The sequence below is a fragment of the Drosophila biarmipes genome, chromosome 2L (assembly GCF_025231255.1).
Source record: "Drosophila biarmipes strain raj3 chromosome 2L, RU_DBia_V1.1, whole genome shotgun sequence".
Taxonomy (NCBI): Eukaryota; Metazoa; Arthropoda; class Insecta; order Diptera; family Drosophilidae; genus Drosophila; species Drosophila biarmipes.
Window position 1 is genome coordinate 12,582,811 of NC_066612.1, and position 16,042 is coordinate 12,598,852.

Here is a 16,042-nt window from a genome sequence, read left to right on the forward strand (position 1 = left end):
GATTATCCCGCGAGTGTGCTTAGCAGGAGCAACATGCGGACGAGAAGGAGCAGCTTAGCCAGCTGAGCGGGCTCAGCTTTTGACCCAATTTCGGACGTCACTAGTCCGGCAACACAAAGCAAAGTGTAGCCCAAGGGACCTAGGCACTGGGAAATATTATTAGTTCTGGACATTCTTAAATTTCTATATGGTACAAATGTATATTGGTTTTTCTTTTTAATAACGACATATAATACCACATATTGTTGTCTGTACTAAGTAATACAGATTTTTAAATAAAATTCAATTTATAAGACGTCATAAAGAAAATGTACCTAACACTAAGGAACACAGGAAACATTTATAAATAAGAATTTTACATTATACGCGTGCACTATCTAAATATAATGTTTTAGAACCTAAGAATTTATGTACTTAGGTGCGTAAAACGTTAGCTCTGTCAACACTTGCAAATAAGGTAGCCAAGTAAAACCGATGTTGAGTTGAACTTTAATTTTAAATAAATATATTTTATCAATAAGACTTAAATCAACATATCTTTTCACTTTCAATCTGTAGCCTCAATAACTTTAATGTCTGCCATAAATCCTGTAGCCTCATTAAATTATAATATCTTTTATAAATCCTTTTGAGCTATAGCCTCAATAAAATAAAATATCTTTATATCTCCCATTATTCCTATTTGATATTAAAACGACCATTAAAATTTCTGCTCTGCATGGAGAAATTAAAAAAGCCCGAAGATGACAGCAAAGACTTGTCGCTTTTCTCTGACGTTCGCGGTCTGCTGGCGGCGCTTAAAAATTCAATTATAGTCGGCGGCGGCTGGCCAAAGGACACGGGCAGAAGGCTGCCATGCCGTCATAAATTCCACGCCGATAACGCGGCGTATGCGCAATGTCGGGCAATTTGTTTTGAGTTGCGAGCCGTGAGATGCGAGCTGCTAGTTGTGAGCTGCGAGGTGAACCCCAGCAATCATCGTCAGGCGAGCAATTTACAATGTTTGCCGTGTTGCTCCGATAGCAGCATCGCTTCCACCGCTGCACTCGCCCGCTGACACTGATAATTCAGTTGCGACGTACCGCTCCCACCACCCACTGGCTCCTCCCCCTCCACCCAGCCACCCACTCTCGAATACTTTGTTGACCTATATTTGGGCATCAATGAAACGCCAGCAGATGTGGCCCACAAAGCGAGGGGGGAGGGCGGTCCAAGGGGCAGCAACAACAGCGGCACAGCGCATTTTCAATGCTATTGAGTAAGTTGAGTAAAAGCTCCCAGTAGCCGCTTCGCTGGAGAAAAGCTATCGCAATCTCTCAGAACGCTGGCCCAGCTTTGGGACTGGAAGAGAAAGCTCCTATCCTCTCTCCATTTCGAAAGTAACTTTTTGAAATGATAACGATTTACATTGGTACAACAAGCTAAAAATATGTTGACACAATAATAAGTTGTAAAACATCAACTTTTAAAAGAAATTATATTATTAGTTTATAACCAAAATAAATATTTTGGCTACTCTAATCCTAAATTGAATTTTTTGCAAATTATTTGCCAGAAAAATGTATCTGCAATTTGTATTTCAAAATCCGATATTATCGAAACAGTACAAAAACCGTTAAGGGTTCCTCTGGTTCTCAATTAAAGAAAAAAGTTTGTAATTACATTTTCACTATTATTTTTTTTTAAACACCAATAAAGTAAATCTATATCTCTAATCCTAAATTGATTTTTTTGCAAATTATTTGCTAGAAAAATGTATCTGCAATTTGTATTTCAAAATCCGATATTATCGAAACAGTACAAAAACCGTTTAGGGTTCCTCTGGTTCTCAATTAAAGAAAAAAGTTTTTAATTACATTTTCACTATTATTTTTTTTTAAACACCAATAAAGGAAATCTAAAGAAATTTGAAATTAAAATTTCAAATGAAAATTAGACTATGTTAACATATTGCATAGTCTTACAACTCAAGATAATTATACTGATACTTTAACTATGCTGAAATCCTTTTAGTAGATATAATAATCTTTTATAATTAAGTATAACCTATTTAATCATTTGATTTTGCTTTCTTAAAAGCAACTTTCAACTGGAGAAATCCTTTAACGGCAGAGAATTGTAGCAAACCCAAACAGCTGACTGACGTCCAACCGTTATCCATAAGATACCATCAAGTACTGATGAAAGTCGAAGCTCCTGGAAGGGGTAATCAGCTGGACGCATCCAGAGAGGGCTGGAGCGGACCGAGTGACAGTGGAACAGGCGAAGCCACCGACATGGGAAAAGGGTGTCAATGGAAATCCCCAAATGGAACTTTTTAGATACAATCTCTCTCTCTGGATTTTCCACTCTCTTCGAGAAGGAAATGAAGGCGGCAAGCGGCTGGCAGCTTTTCAATCCAGTTCGAGTCAACCAGCGGAGTGGACGTCACTAGTTCTCAGTGCATTTTCATCCCAACTCAGTGGCGCGTCGCGAACTTAACGTTAGTCTTGAATTAAAAATTGGACAAAATTACATTTGATTCGGAAAAATAAGTCAGATCATCAATTAACCAAAATTTGATTACATTTTCTGTTCGCATTCGGCTGCTATTTGAAATGCCATCAATTATTTAAGGCATTTATTTTGATTCCGCTTCCCTGTGCTTTTGTTTGCTGGCTGTCCCACAAAAACACAAATTGTTTGCCCTCCAGGAGCAACAAAACAACTAAAGAGAGGAGAACACGGAGAGCCGAATGGACACCGAAAAATCCGAGTATCCGAGTAGCAAAAACACACCGAAGACCCAAAACACTGAGCACCAAAAACACCGAAACTCAGTCGCGTGAGAGCATCACATCTGGCCGCACCGCATCGCATCTCCGAGATACATCCGCATCTGTAAGATATATCCGCATCTTCAAGATACATTCGCGAGTGCAAATTTCAGCGGCAATATGTCAATTAAGTAAATCCCAATCTAAGACCATCAATAAATCAGATAATCGTCTACCGGGAACTGAGGCGCAGAACAAAGCATACAAACTCCAAGCTCAAAGCTTTTCTCACCGTTTCCTGGTTACAGGTGAGTTCAGTGGGTTTGAGGGGGGAGGGGATGGCAGGTTCTGGCCCTTTATGACCTATTTGGAAAATGAAGGGCTTTAAATGCAATTATTCGGAAACCACATTGCATTTTGTATGTACAAGATCGAAGCCAAGAGCAATTAGTTGTTGTGTGCAAATTAGTTGCCTTTGATTTTAGACTTAACAGATATAACTAGATACAATAAACTGTTGAAAATATTAATTATTGTTTATATTTTCTTTAAAGTTTTGGAAATAATTAGCTTTTTACTCCAATTTCCAAAATAAAACCATGCTGTTGATCAGTTATAATTTTAAATGAGTAATTATAGTTCAATTCTTTTTAAGCTAATTTATAAATACCATGAAATCTATCAGAATATATATGTATAAATATTAAACTAAACAAAACTATTGTTAAATTTATGGGCTTGGATATTTTGTTTTTCGACCAAAAATCTACTTTCACTATACAATAGTAACGATATCAAATTACTTGACGAAAAATAATTTTTTGTTTGACTAAATAAATAACTTCCAACCTCCCTACATCATCAATAATATTTCTGCAATCAACAGAGATACTTTTTGCGAGCGAACTTTGTTAAGTTCGCAGAAATCCTAATGAATGTGTGTCAGGACCGGTTTCCCTTAGTTCCCTTCGCTGATTTCCAGCTGTACACTAGAACTCTGAACCCGCTGGGAGTTCAACAACTGTTTCTTTGAACTTTTCGCAACTTTGGAGCAATTCCGATTGCAATTTGCCAGCAATTCAACGCGACTTCTCCTTTGTACAGCTGTGGACTGCATGCGGGATTATGAATGCATATTACGCATACGCCCCATCTGCCAAAAGCAACTGCATTAGAAGATGATGATTGCAAGCGTTCAATGGAGCATCCATTGCCATTCCTTGCCCATTTCCCCACTCGGTAATTGCAGCGCCAACTGCACGAATTGTTCCTAATGAGACAGTTAAGACGCAATCGTAATGTCGGAGTTGTGTACCCATTTATCCATCCGCCCCTTCCCCTTTATTTTCGGTGAAGAGCACCCTTGAGAAACGCGCTTGGATTGCTTTGAATGCCGCTGCGTTTCTTTCTCAACCTCAATTGGAATGCATTGCGCCCAAGGACATCTGCAGAAGCAGAAGAGCAGCCAAATGGGATTTCTGGGTGGTTCGAAGGAGGCCTTTAAGGCCTTAGCGGTACATTACTCAGTTTACGGCCGGATTATAGCCGTAAGCCATTCGGAAGTTTCTCGAGGGGTTGGGCTCGCCGCACGAGCAGACAGCTAATGTCCGTCCCTCCACATTTTATGAGGCCAAAATCAGAGGACGAGCAGCCGAATTGCCCAAAATAGATACTTTTTTAACTCCCTCTCTCTCTCATTGGAGAGAACGGAAATCCAAGTAGAAGAAGTAAAAGTGACAGTGACAGTGACAGTGAAAGGAAATTCAATTTGGGTTCTGCCTTAACTTTTAAGAGACTTTAAGCAAGGAAAAGGACGATTCTTACAATTTTATTACATAAAATTTGTATTTTTGTGTAAGTAACTAGATACAATAAACAATTTAATAAGAAAGGAAAGTCATACGCATTCTCTTAAATCTTTTGTTATAAAACTCACCCAATATAGGAATATTTTTTTCACTGCACGTCGTTGACCTTTGTTAACCAACTAGAAAACGATTTGTTTTGTGAGTATTTTGCTTTTATTGCTCCTCACATTTTATTGTGTTTGCGCAAACATTTTTTTCGATTGCGACTTTTGCTTCTTTGGCTCCTTTTCCTCACTCCCTGATTCGATTTTCATGTTAATTTTGATCACTCGACTGTATTGATTTTTTACGCGCAGAGATAACATTTAAGTGCGCCCAAGTGTCGCCTACAATATTTATTAAGTTCCGAAATTTATGCTAATTATGCAAACGCCTCTGCTCAAACAGCAAAGGCTGCGTATGCGTTATATTCCTTGGCCATATTTTCCTTTGTTTTGACAAAGACAACAAAGGTCATAGGGTGTGGGGGACACAGGCGTTGATATTTCTCTGGAAAAGGTTCCAAAAATAGACAACTGAGCTCATGGAGATTCACTGGAGAGAACAATGTAATACAATTTGGTATGGAATCTAAGAAGTTGTTAGGGAAAATCTGGATTCCCAAGCGCTTGATTTGACAGCGCACTCATTACTCAAGGCAGATAATAAACCATTTCAACCCCTTTCTCCACTTTCACCCAACCCTCTCTGGATTCCACATAAACGTTTTCGTATCGACACCATCTCTTTTATATCTTCGCTGATTTATGCGTTGTATTCAAGGCCAGTGTGTTTATTTTGAGCCCTTTTTTGGAGGGCCAGGGAATTAGTTCCTCCTGCCATGTTGGCCACGCCCCATCGCTCAGCCCGCCCCTTGGCCAGGGTTTGTTTTGTGTGTAGCTTTCAATTTGTTTGTTTATTTCACTTTTCGAAAAAGGTCAAAGTTGGCCACATTTTGTTTCGCATTCGCTGTGGGCCCTCCCACCCATGTGTGTTTTGAGGCGGTGGTCGTTTTCAGGGGGCGGGGCTCTCGAAATTTTGTTTATGTGCCTTTCTGACGTTCATTAAAAGTCCAGCCAGCGACTGAAACTTTGAAGAGATTATCGACTAGGGCAGTCATAATATTTATGGGCCTGCTAGAAAGGTCAGGGCTTGACCTTCGCCTACCCCAAAGAAAGTGGCCTTATTGTTGTCACAAGTTAACAAATGACAATAACACATGATCTGCGATAAGAGAATTGAAATCAAAGACAGCCCCACGAAAGGAAATCTGGGGGAAATACGGGGGTTGACATTTTACAAATGCCAGCAATAAAATTAACTTAAATAACGTTTACTACGCGCATCGAATTTCACAAAGTGTGGGTTCCTAAATCCAAAGGTGGTGGGGGCACAAAGTCGAGGCAGACTTGTGATTGTAAATGACTTTGACAAGCGGAGGAAAAATCGTGGGAGTCGAGGGTGGGAAGAGCATTTTCTAAATACTCTTAGGGAACATTTAGGAAGGCATTAAACATATAATTACAATTGTATATTTATGTGTATATAATAGAGAACCTTTTAAAAGTTATCTTAACTTTCTAAACAGAGCTGTGTAATATTATGTCACTTGTGTCATTTGCATTATCCTGGCTAAAGCTAGAAGAACTTTTTTAAGAACGCTTCAGTTATACTCATCTGTATGCACCTATTCATATGAGTTATTTTTATGTCCGCACTTAAGGATGTTCTAGGACATGCATCTTTGGGAATGGAACCCTTCAAGTGAGCTCTTATCGATATGGCAGCTCTCCCCTAGCCCACCCCGAGTGTGTGCGTTATTATGACCCCAAGGCAATACCTCACCCTCTTTTTCCGTCATAAATCGTGAAATATGCAAATTTATCTTGCATCAACATATTGACAGCGCGCGGCAAGATAATTCTAATTTATTTGAACCTGAATCCCATTCCAATATGCAACATAAGCAGAATAGAGAAAGAGGGGAGGAGAAACCCATTCATTACCATTCCCCTTTCAAAGCAACTAATTAGAAAGTTTTCCAATGAGTTTTGTTTAAATTGAGAAGGGGTTTAATCTAATGATAAAGTTAAGCTCACAGTGGCGCTTAAAACTAGGCAACGCTTTTAGCTTACTCCCTCGAACATTGAGCACCGATAGGTGGCCAACTTTATAATGCAATCCTAAAAGTTTCAATTCATAATTGTAGTGCAGGGACCTTCAGCCACTTATATGCTCCCCTTTACCCCCGAATGAACATGTACGCATTCAACTAACAATCAATTTGCATAACAAACGAGCTGACCGCCCAGCGAAGTAAACAATTAAATGTATACATATTTGTGTGCACAAAATGTTTACTTATTTAATTTTATGGCAAGAGCACATACAATCACACACGCAGGGTAATCCCCTTTGATCGGTTCGACATGCGAGCAACTTCCGTTTCCGCTGCTCGAAACAGAAACACAAATCAAATTTCCGCTTTGCATTGGCAGACCCTAAAACACAAAGACGCGTGTACAGGTAAATGGCACAAATTTGCCGTCAATTGCGACTAATTGCCAGCAGCACATAAATACGAACGCACACTCACGTGTGTGTGCTCATAGGTGTAATTTGAAAATTAAACATGGCGCTCGCATTTGAAATGCGCATTTCCGGTCCGCTCGTTTTTCGCCTTTGCTCGGGGACAGTTTCATTTATTCATTAGCTGACCGGCCAACTTTCCAGGGGTGAGAGTCCTCTTTGTCCTACTTTACCCCATGCAGCAACAAAGTGCAGAGTGGCGGGTGGGAAAAGGAAAAAGGAAAACCTCAGCATAAAGCTTTCAACAGTCGCCGCTGCAGGTGGCCACTTTTCAGGCTGAAAAACGACGGGCGGTTGTCCACAGAAAAAATTGTTAAGCCCTCCAAAACGTACAAACTAAATTCTCTCTAAAGATACAAGAAATAATTGATCATAATAGGCTTTGAAGATGTTTAATAATTTCAAATTTTTTTAATTTTTACTAATTCCTAATGTTATTCAATTTAAGAATATTTTATTTCTGAGATTAATTTGCAATTTCAATTCCAATTAAGTCTCCCAGTGTAGCGGTTGTGGAAACGGCTGAGTTTAGCAGGTGAGCCGCACTTTGACGACATTATTACGATGTGCGGCTGCTGTTCCTGTCGCAGTTTTTGCTGCTTTTGTTGTTCTGTTCGGGCCATGTTGTCCTGTCATTGGCTTAACAGCTAATGGACTCAAATGGCTGTTGCGGTTTTCTTTTCGGCTGTTCTTTTCCACCCACTCAGCCTACTCGTTGCTCTGCTTTCTTGGCCTCCTTCGGTCGGCCAACGTTTGTCATTTGTTTTCGGCTTAACCGGGATTCTCAGGCCGACAATCATAATTAAATCGGTCAGCAGTTCGGGGGCAGTTCTCAGAGGATTCATCAGTCTCTTTTAGATGGGATTGAACCCACTTTTCCAGGACATCACAAAGAGAACTGGGAAAGTGCCACACAAAGGAGGCAGGATATCTCACACAAAGCAGATGCCATAGGGGTTTTTCGCTTGTGAGTCGTTTTGCCAGGTACGATATGATATGAACCTCAAACCGCAGTTTAGCATGCACCACCACTAGTTCTCACCACCTCGTCCTAACTGTATTCAGGTCACACCCACCTACACTGAGAAAAAACACAAGCCATTATTTTCATTCTTTCGAAATTAAGAAAAAAATTTTTTAATGGTTGTTGTTGTTAAACAACTAATAGGCAAAGAGTAGGAAAGAAAACCACACCTCTTCAACAAATTTTAAAAGTTCGGAGATCTTTTCAAATGTTTGCTATAATCGAAAAAATTAATTATTTCTAAAATTAAGTATTTATAAAAATTCGTTGCTTAATATATCACAAATACCAAAAAAAACTGTACCAAACTTTGGCAAATTCTAATAGTTTTTCTCTCCGTGTGAAAGGGGAGCCGCACAGAGCTGTCTCAATAAGCAAATGTCAAATTGTGGTCGCATGTTATGTCCAACGATCCGCCCAGAGGGGATATGCAAATGAATTTGTGTGCGAATGCAAGTTTATTGTAATTTCTGGCATAATTACTTATCCAACAAAGATAATGGAAACTGGGACACAGCTTGGGAAGGGCTCAAGTCAACTAGAGAGCACATCCATTTGCATAATCCTCAAGTTGGCCGAGTGAAAGTGGACCGGAATTAGCCCTAAACGGCATTCGGCTAGCTCACCTAAGCTTTATACTATTCTCTATTTTATTTCCTCAAAAATAGTACCAACTGTACCTTAATTGAGCCATTTAAGCATATCCGGACGAAGACATTTTGGATGCATTTTGTATGCATGCACTCAACTGTTTAATCGATTGTGAATGAGAGGTTTACTCAGTTGGCAAACAGCAACTATATCAATATGCTTGAGTGGAACTTAGTAGCAGATTTCCGAGGGGATTGTATTCTTCGACGATTATTCAATCCCTAGGGATTGTCCGCAGTTGACTTAACTTCTCAGATACGCATCGAACACAATTGACTAGTCTTATTGACTCATTGCGAAACCTCCAGAGACACTTAGCTGTTGTTATTGAAAAGTGATAGGCAAAAAAAAGAAAAAAGACAAAAAAGCCCCAAAAATAGGTAAAGTACCCGGGGTCCAGATAAATCCTGCGGACAAGCAAAGTGACCAAAATGAGTGACAGCCAGCCAGCTGGACAAAGAGTAATGTGGGAAATGTCGGAAAAATGTGAAGCGATTGTGGATAATTTAATTATGCAAAAGCAGCGTGGACAGCGGTCGTGAGTCCGCCGTAAACGGTCCTTTGCGCATCGTTTGCCAATAGAAAGGATCCAAGGATCCGAGGACACAGCCACTCATTAATCATTTATGCACAGGCGTGTATCTGCTTGTGTGCGGCTGGCTGGACTCCTTATTAATTGGATACGTTTCAGGCACGCAAATCACTTGCACAGCCATAAACAAAACAGAATTGGTTGTTAACCTCTTAAGTAAAATGGTACACGATATACATTTTTAAATACAAAATTGTATACTATTGGTACAAAATAGTCCCTATTTATTTATAATGTTTATTCAATTTTATTCTTTTTATATTTTCTCAGTGTACACGGGTAAAGATAATATAAAACGATAGAGAAGGATACAGAGCACGTGTGGGCCTTGTGAAATTATTCACGCTCAGAGTTTTGAACGCCTTAAGCATTTTGATTTTGAATATATTTTATGCCTTCTGCAAACAAAGAAGGTAATTGGCAGCAAAAGCACACATCGGTAATTATAAGCTGGCTAATAGTGTTTTGCAATTGAAAGCATAAGTAACCAAAATTGGTTAAGTATCTTCTAGGTGAATTAGGTATCTGAACAACTAATACTGTGTTTAAGACAGGTTATTTTAGGGGATCCCTTTGTATTTTATTAGCTTTAGCTTTGTCCCTTTACCTTTATTCATTCTCAAGGATCTTTGTGAAATTAATGCACTTTTTTGGCACTAAAACAAATTTTTGTATTATGGTTATTAATGTAACCCTGACAAAAATGACTATATTTCGAGAAATGAAGTTTCCAACCATTTATAGTTACTGAATATTAGTATAAATTGATTGTCTTTTCTTTTTTTTTTTGTGAACTGCAAACTGAAAAGAAAGACTTGAATGAAAATTTCTTGAAGCCGCCCCATTTTTTTGTTCTTGATACCCTTTGTCTGGCGTCAAATCTGACTGTTTGTTTGACACAACTCGGACGTTGATTCGAGCCCATTTCCATCTCATCAGTTATCCGTCGGCGGGCAGCTTACAATTATCCCACAGCCAGTTATAATTCTTTGCAGAGCTCCCGAGCAATTTGTTCGGCTGATTGCCGCGGAAACAAAAGACAACTGACAACTGTCAACAGCTCTCGACTGACATTGTGGGACGAATGTTGCTGCGGTTTTCGACCGTTCTGGGGATTAATTGAGGCATTTTCTGCGGGTTGGGTGCCTGGTTCGTAGGGATTTCTTGGCCAACCGCAGCTTGGGGCATATGTCAATGACGTCAGCACTTTCCGCGATGATTTCCCGGGGAAATTACAGGCCACCCGCCCGCCAGAAGTGTGCGCTAATTAACTGCGCGAGAAGAGGGAAATGTGCCAACTGCCAGCCGGAATCGCTTAATTAATCTCTTTACCGGTAGGCAGTGAAAGCGAAACCGAAACCGTTTCAGCGTTTTGGTGGCACTTCCGTTTTTCTTGGCTAAAATGTGTGTCAGGGCTGAAGGACGGCGTACATAAAAAAAGGGTCCTTGGACAACATTCGCATGCAAAACATTTGCCAAAATGCGAGACGACAGCAAAGCAAACAGAGCCACAACATCGCTGATATCCTCCTTGGCACTATGAACTTATTTCTTGCTTTTTATGGCAGCATTTCCACAAGGAACTTTTCAATTTTGACAGAAAATAACAGAGGGCGCAGGATAGAACTTTCGGGGGTGGTAGGGATTGCTCTGCTGCTTGTTCCGTGGAATAATAAAAACGTGTGAGGAACTCAAAGAGATTTCTGCTGAATTCAATTTTACTCGGCGTAAAAAAATAAGAGGACCAAGACGACGGCGGGGAAAAAACAAACAAAACGTCAACAAGGACGTGGCAGGCAACCAGCAACTGCCAGGACGCAGTGCCACAATTCTTTTTTGGGCTTGCGAGTGGGTGTCTGCTGGGATAACATTTTAATAAAAATAAATTCGATCAACACTTTTGTTTGCTCAGTTTCGATTCCATGAGCAGTGCCTGCGGCTGCCGGATTTCGCATATGGATCATATTTATTTAAGGGGGCAGTGGAGTAAAATCGAAAATGAAAATAAATAATTCCAATAAATTGTTGTCGATTGTGGCAATTGATTAAAATTTGAGAGTTTAATTGGATCAAATATGTTGCTTAAATAAATATAAATTTATAATTTGAATAATTCAATATTTGAAAGTCCATCAATGTATATTTAGGTCGTAAGTAATTGGAAAGGCAAGCGTTTCGATTGAAAATGTTTTTCACAACTTACAAAACTGAAATGTTCGATTCATTTTTAAATGATTAAGAGTGTTAGCTTAATTTAAGTTCACCTTGAAAGAGTTTACCTTGTACTAATTTTAATTTCTTAATTTATTCCCCCCACCAGTGCGCTGACCTCCAACCTATACACACATTCTAAAAAACATTTCTTTAGATAGGAATCGCGATTTATGGTGGCTCCGTTCACCTGCAATGTCCAACTACTGTTACCCTTACTATGATGGCTTTGTGCGAATGTCGTCGGTGTCGACTTCCTCGGTTTCTTGGCAATTACAAATGTCACCTTCCACATAAACACATTGTTGTGCAATCAAACAGACCGTAAATAACAGAAACCATCCGAATTTACGAGGCAGCCAGTCCGCTGACGGGGGGAAAGTTGGCTGCGGAGGGCGTCTCTGCACTTCCGTTGCATGTCCGTCTTCGTTCGCTTTTATTACATCCGGTTGCGGGAGTGAAAGGCGAAGGAGGAAAAGGTCGAACACGGTCCCGAAGTCCGGCGAATGTGACCTCGCAGATGGCGGTATTGGTCATTTTTGTCATAACCACGTCTCGAGAACATTAAAAACGAATTTCCGGCAGGTGGTCAATCCTACGATCTGCACCAAAAGAAAAGTCAAAGTCGAAGCTTGACGAGAAAAGCTTTTTCCCGCTATGCTCTTTAATGTCACCTCCCGTTTTTGTTGCCCTCCGGCCGCCAATCAATTTTATTGATTTAAATTCGCATTTGATTGCATTGCAATTCGCTCGAGTTTCACTTTATTTAAATGCGTTTTCTCTCGATTTAATTTACCAAACGCATAAACACTCTCTCGCTGGCACACAGATACACTGGCACACCCATAATGGAAATAAAAGATAGATAATTTCGCACGTACTTTTCGGGGCGAATAGCCGGCGTCCATTTTCCACGCCGAGTTGTGCGGAACTGACCGACCATATAGAGGCCCATGGCGAGATTTGTTTATTCGCTTGCCACACCATCTAGTTTTTCCTGCTTTTGTTTGCCTTTCCGGCCATTTGGTCGCTTTTCTTGGCCATTACCATTGCCATTGCCGTTCGGTTGATCTGCGGAAATGGGAAAATTCGAGAGATGAGCCGAAAGAAACGGCTAATGCGGGAGAACTAAATGTTGGGAAAGCAGTTCGCACCACGTCTGAGCTGCATTTAAGGGCTCTATAAAATTTCACAAGAGTTTTTTTGTTTAAATTAAATGCAGTTCACTTAACACAATCATTGGTGAAAATTGTGTGAAAACAATGCAGTTGTTCCTTTAATTTAAGAAGTCTAAATAAGTTTTTTGAAGAAAAATATTATAAGTAGTTTTGACATTTTACCACGACTTAGTACAGAATAAATGGTTCGGTTAGCAGTTACTTTATTAAATATAAAAAATCTTCCACTAATGCTCAGTCCTAAGTACACTGCCTTTAATTACCCCTTCCAAAATCACCGCTCCCAGCTTGGCATTCAATTTTGTTCCAATTAAGTTGGGCTAATGCCATTCCATTGACACTCAGCGGAAGAAAATGGAAGTTGAACGTAATGGCTTAATTAATATTATTAACGAACACTTCGCCAATGACCTTCTAATTAATGTTTTCGCAAGCGATAATCATAATAGCCCCGGGTGCCACGCCCCACGCTTACCGCCCACTGGCACGCATCAAATTGAGCGACAACGAATTCTAAGCGAAACTTTCACCGTGCCGCCAAATTATGAGTTTACACGCAACCATGGGGGAAATGTGTGCGTGGGCCTTGAAAGTTTTCACTTGGCACCATATTTTCCCCTTGCATCTAGTTTGCGGTTTTCATGCACAGAGAAAAATTCGGGATCATTTTTAATATTTTCATGTACTAAAAATAAGGGTCCTTTATTTTATAGTTTGTAAATTGTAAAAAACAAAATATTCCCAAAGAAAATATTTAGCACTAAAAACCCTTTATCAAAAGATACAACTGCAAGTCATGTCAATCTTACATCAAGAATATGTTTTTCTCAGTGTGTTTTTCCACCGAAAGGACACGACTTCTAGGAAGAACTTGATTTGACTGGCGTCGAGACAAATCACGTTGACTGGCTCAACATGACAGCTGCCCCAGGACCTGGGATCCAGGAGCTCCTCCTTCGGCCCCGGAAGCCTTGTCTGCTGCCAAGGCAAAGCGATGATAAATGAACCCGCTGAAAGTGACACTGATTTTTGGTCAGCTGCACTTGATTTCCAGTCGACGGGTGCACACGTTCCGTATGAGTAATGTGCTCGTTGTCAGCAGTTATCTTGGCCCGTTCCTCCTTTTCCTAGCCCCCATTTGATGGCCGCACCGCGTGTGGCTGTCGCATTATTGACAATTTTATTAGGCCATTTTTGTTTGCCTGTTTATAATGCTGCCCGCACAAAGTAAACTCGCTAATTTCATAACATATGCCATCGCATTTGGATTTCAGTGGGGTCGGGGCGAGGTTGTGCTTGGGTTTGACGATGTGTTTGTTGATGGCACGTTGACAGCATTCATGTGAGGCATAAAAACGACATCAGAGTCTGGGGAATAAAAAGCGAGTGCTGGGCCGCAGTCCTTGATCGTTTGTCATCAATACTGATTACCATTTTTGCGGCTGTTGAATATATAATTGCTATTTTGATTCGATTGGAAAAAAATGATATTGAGAAGAGTTTTCGTATATTTTTGGTATTTAAAAAAAAACAAAAATCTTAATAGATTTTTAATGTATTTATTGAAAATACATGCATGCAGAATTTTAAATCCATAAATTATTATTACTTATAAATTGCATTGTTAAAAAAAACGGTTTTTAAATTATTTTAAGCTCTGAATTTAATTCAATGTTATTTTAATTTTTTGATTAAGTATTGGAGGCTACTCCTTTTATCAATTTCAAACAGGATTTTCTAATTTAACGGCCAAACATTTGCACGCATTACACTTGAAATCAATGTTTTCCCTTACTTTCTGCCCACCTCCACTACATTTCTTTCCCTATTTCTGCATAATTTTACCATTTTCGGGTTTTGGAGAGTGAAAAATCCATTTATGCAATGCACGCAAGTGGCACTATGCAAATGCCAGGCCCTCGGAGCCTTGCAGGGGTAAAAAAAACATTGATTACACTTGAAGAGTCAGTTGGGAAAATTTGCATATTTTTTTGTACAGGAAATATAGAGAATCGGTAAATCAGGTCAAATGGAAAGGGAGCTAAAGCTATTGAATGGAGGGGCGTGTCTGAGGCTTAGATATATATCCCGAGTATCCAATATTGTAGTTGGCCTTAGATGACCTCCAAATAAATGTAACTTCAAGTTTGGTTTTCCTAGGAACTTGTTTGTGGGTTTTTATGTTTAAGGTTCTAGGAACCAAGGACATCAAATGATTCCTTTTAAAATCACATGAAGCTATAAATAATTTTATAGGTGTGTCCCAGCCTCGTAAAAAATTTTTTTCTTAATAATAAATCCCCTGATCGTTCTTCGTAACTGACAAATGTTTTCCTCTTAGAATAAGTGGTGAGACAGAAACCACAAAGTTTTTATTGCAAGAAAAAGTAAAAAGTACATTTGCAAAAATACCCATTTCGACCTAAATGTTTGCTGCAAGTTCCTTGCTTATATTTCTTAAGTGGCGTTTCGGATCAAGGCTACAAATTTGAATGGATTAGAATAAACAACTGCTTCCATTTAAATGTATTTTATTTCATGATTAAAAACATAATTTATTGTGATTATTGGTTGAGTGCAATTATAATTTATCTTGCCCAGATATATATCATTATTACACTGCAGCTTAAAATTTAATTTTCGTTTCTCTGACTATATTCAGTTTTCCTACATAAATGAATGTCAAACAATCGCCACATGTTCATAAAAGTGTACTCTGGCTCAACATTTGTCTTCCCCGAAAAGTTCAAAGTTTAGACGCGTGCTGAACAAGAGCATGACTGACAATTCCGGAGGGAAAAGCGGGAAAATCAACAGCTTGCCGTTTTCCACCTCTCTTTCTCACTGCGGAAACGCCAAGAGTAAGACATAGCATTTAAGCCAAAGATATTTTCCCAACCTACTAATATTCGGGACTGCTGAAGATGATAATTGCGAAGGCGGCAGTCACTGAAATATTGAGAAAGCTCCATTGAACAAGTCCTCGTAAATCAAACGCGATGAGCTCCTCCGGCTCAATCTCAAGTCCAAACTTGGCCAGAACTTCGATTTAGCCACTCCCTCCACTGCAATCTGGACAAAGTGCTCTTAAAATTCGATGAGCAGAGCTAATCGCCTTCGCTGTTGGCTCAGCTGAGCTCACTCAATGGTCGGCGGTGTTTGCTGTTTTGGCAATTCTATTCGCTCCGAAAACA

The 16,042-nt window shown here is 39.6% G+C and overlaps 1 protein-coding gene across 3 annotated transcripts in view; it reads left to right on the forward strand.

Moving 5' to 3' along the window:
- Window positions 1-2,390: 2,390 nt before the first annotated feature.
- The window catches only part of LOC108033640 (rho GTPase-activating protein gacF), a 38,058-nt gene continuing 24,406 nt past the window's right edge, over window positions 2,391-16,042 (forward strand). For 2 of the 3 annotated variants that reach the window (XM_050885400.1, XM_050885402.1), the window contains exon 1: window positions 2,391-3,064. The gene's annotated coding sequence lies outside the window, so the exon portion shown is untranslated. The remainder of the gene's footprint in view (window positions 3,065-16,042) is intronic. The other variant, XM_050885401.1, reaches the window with a different exon arrangement.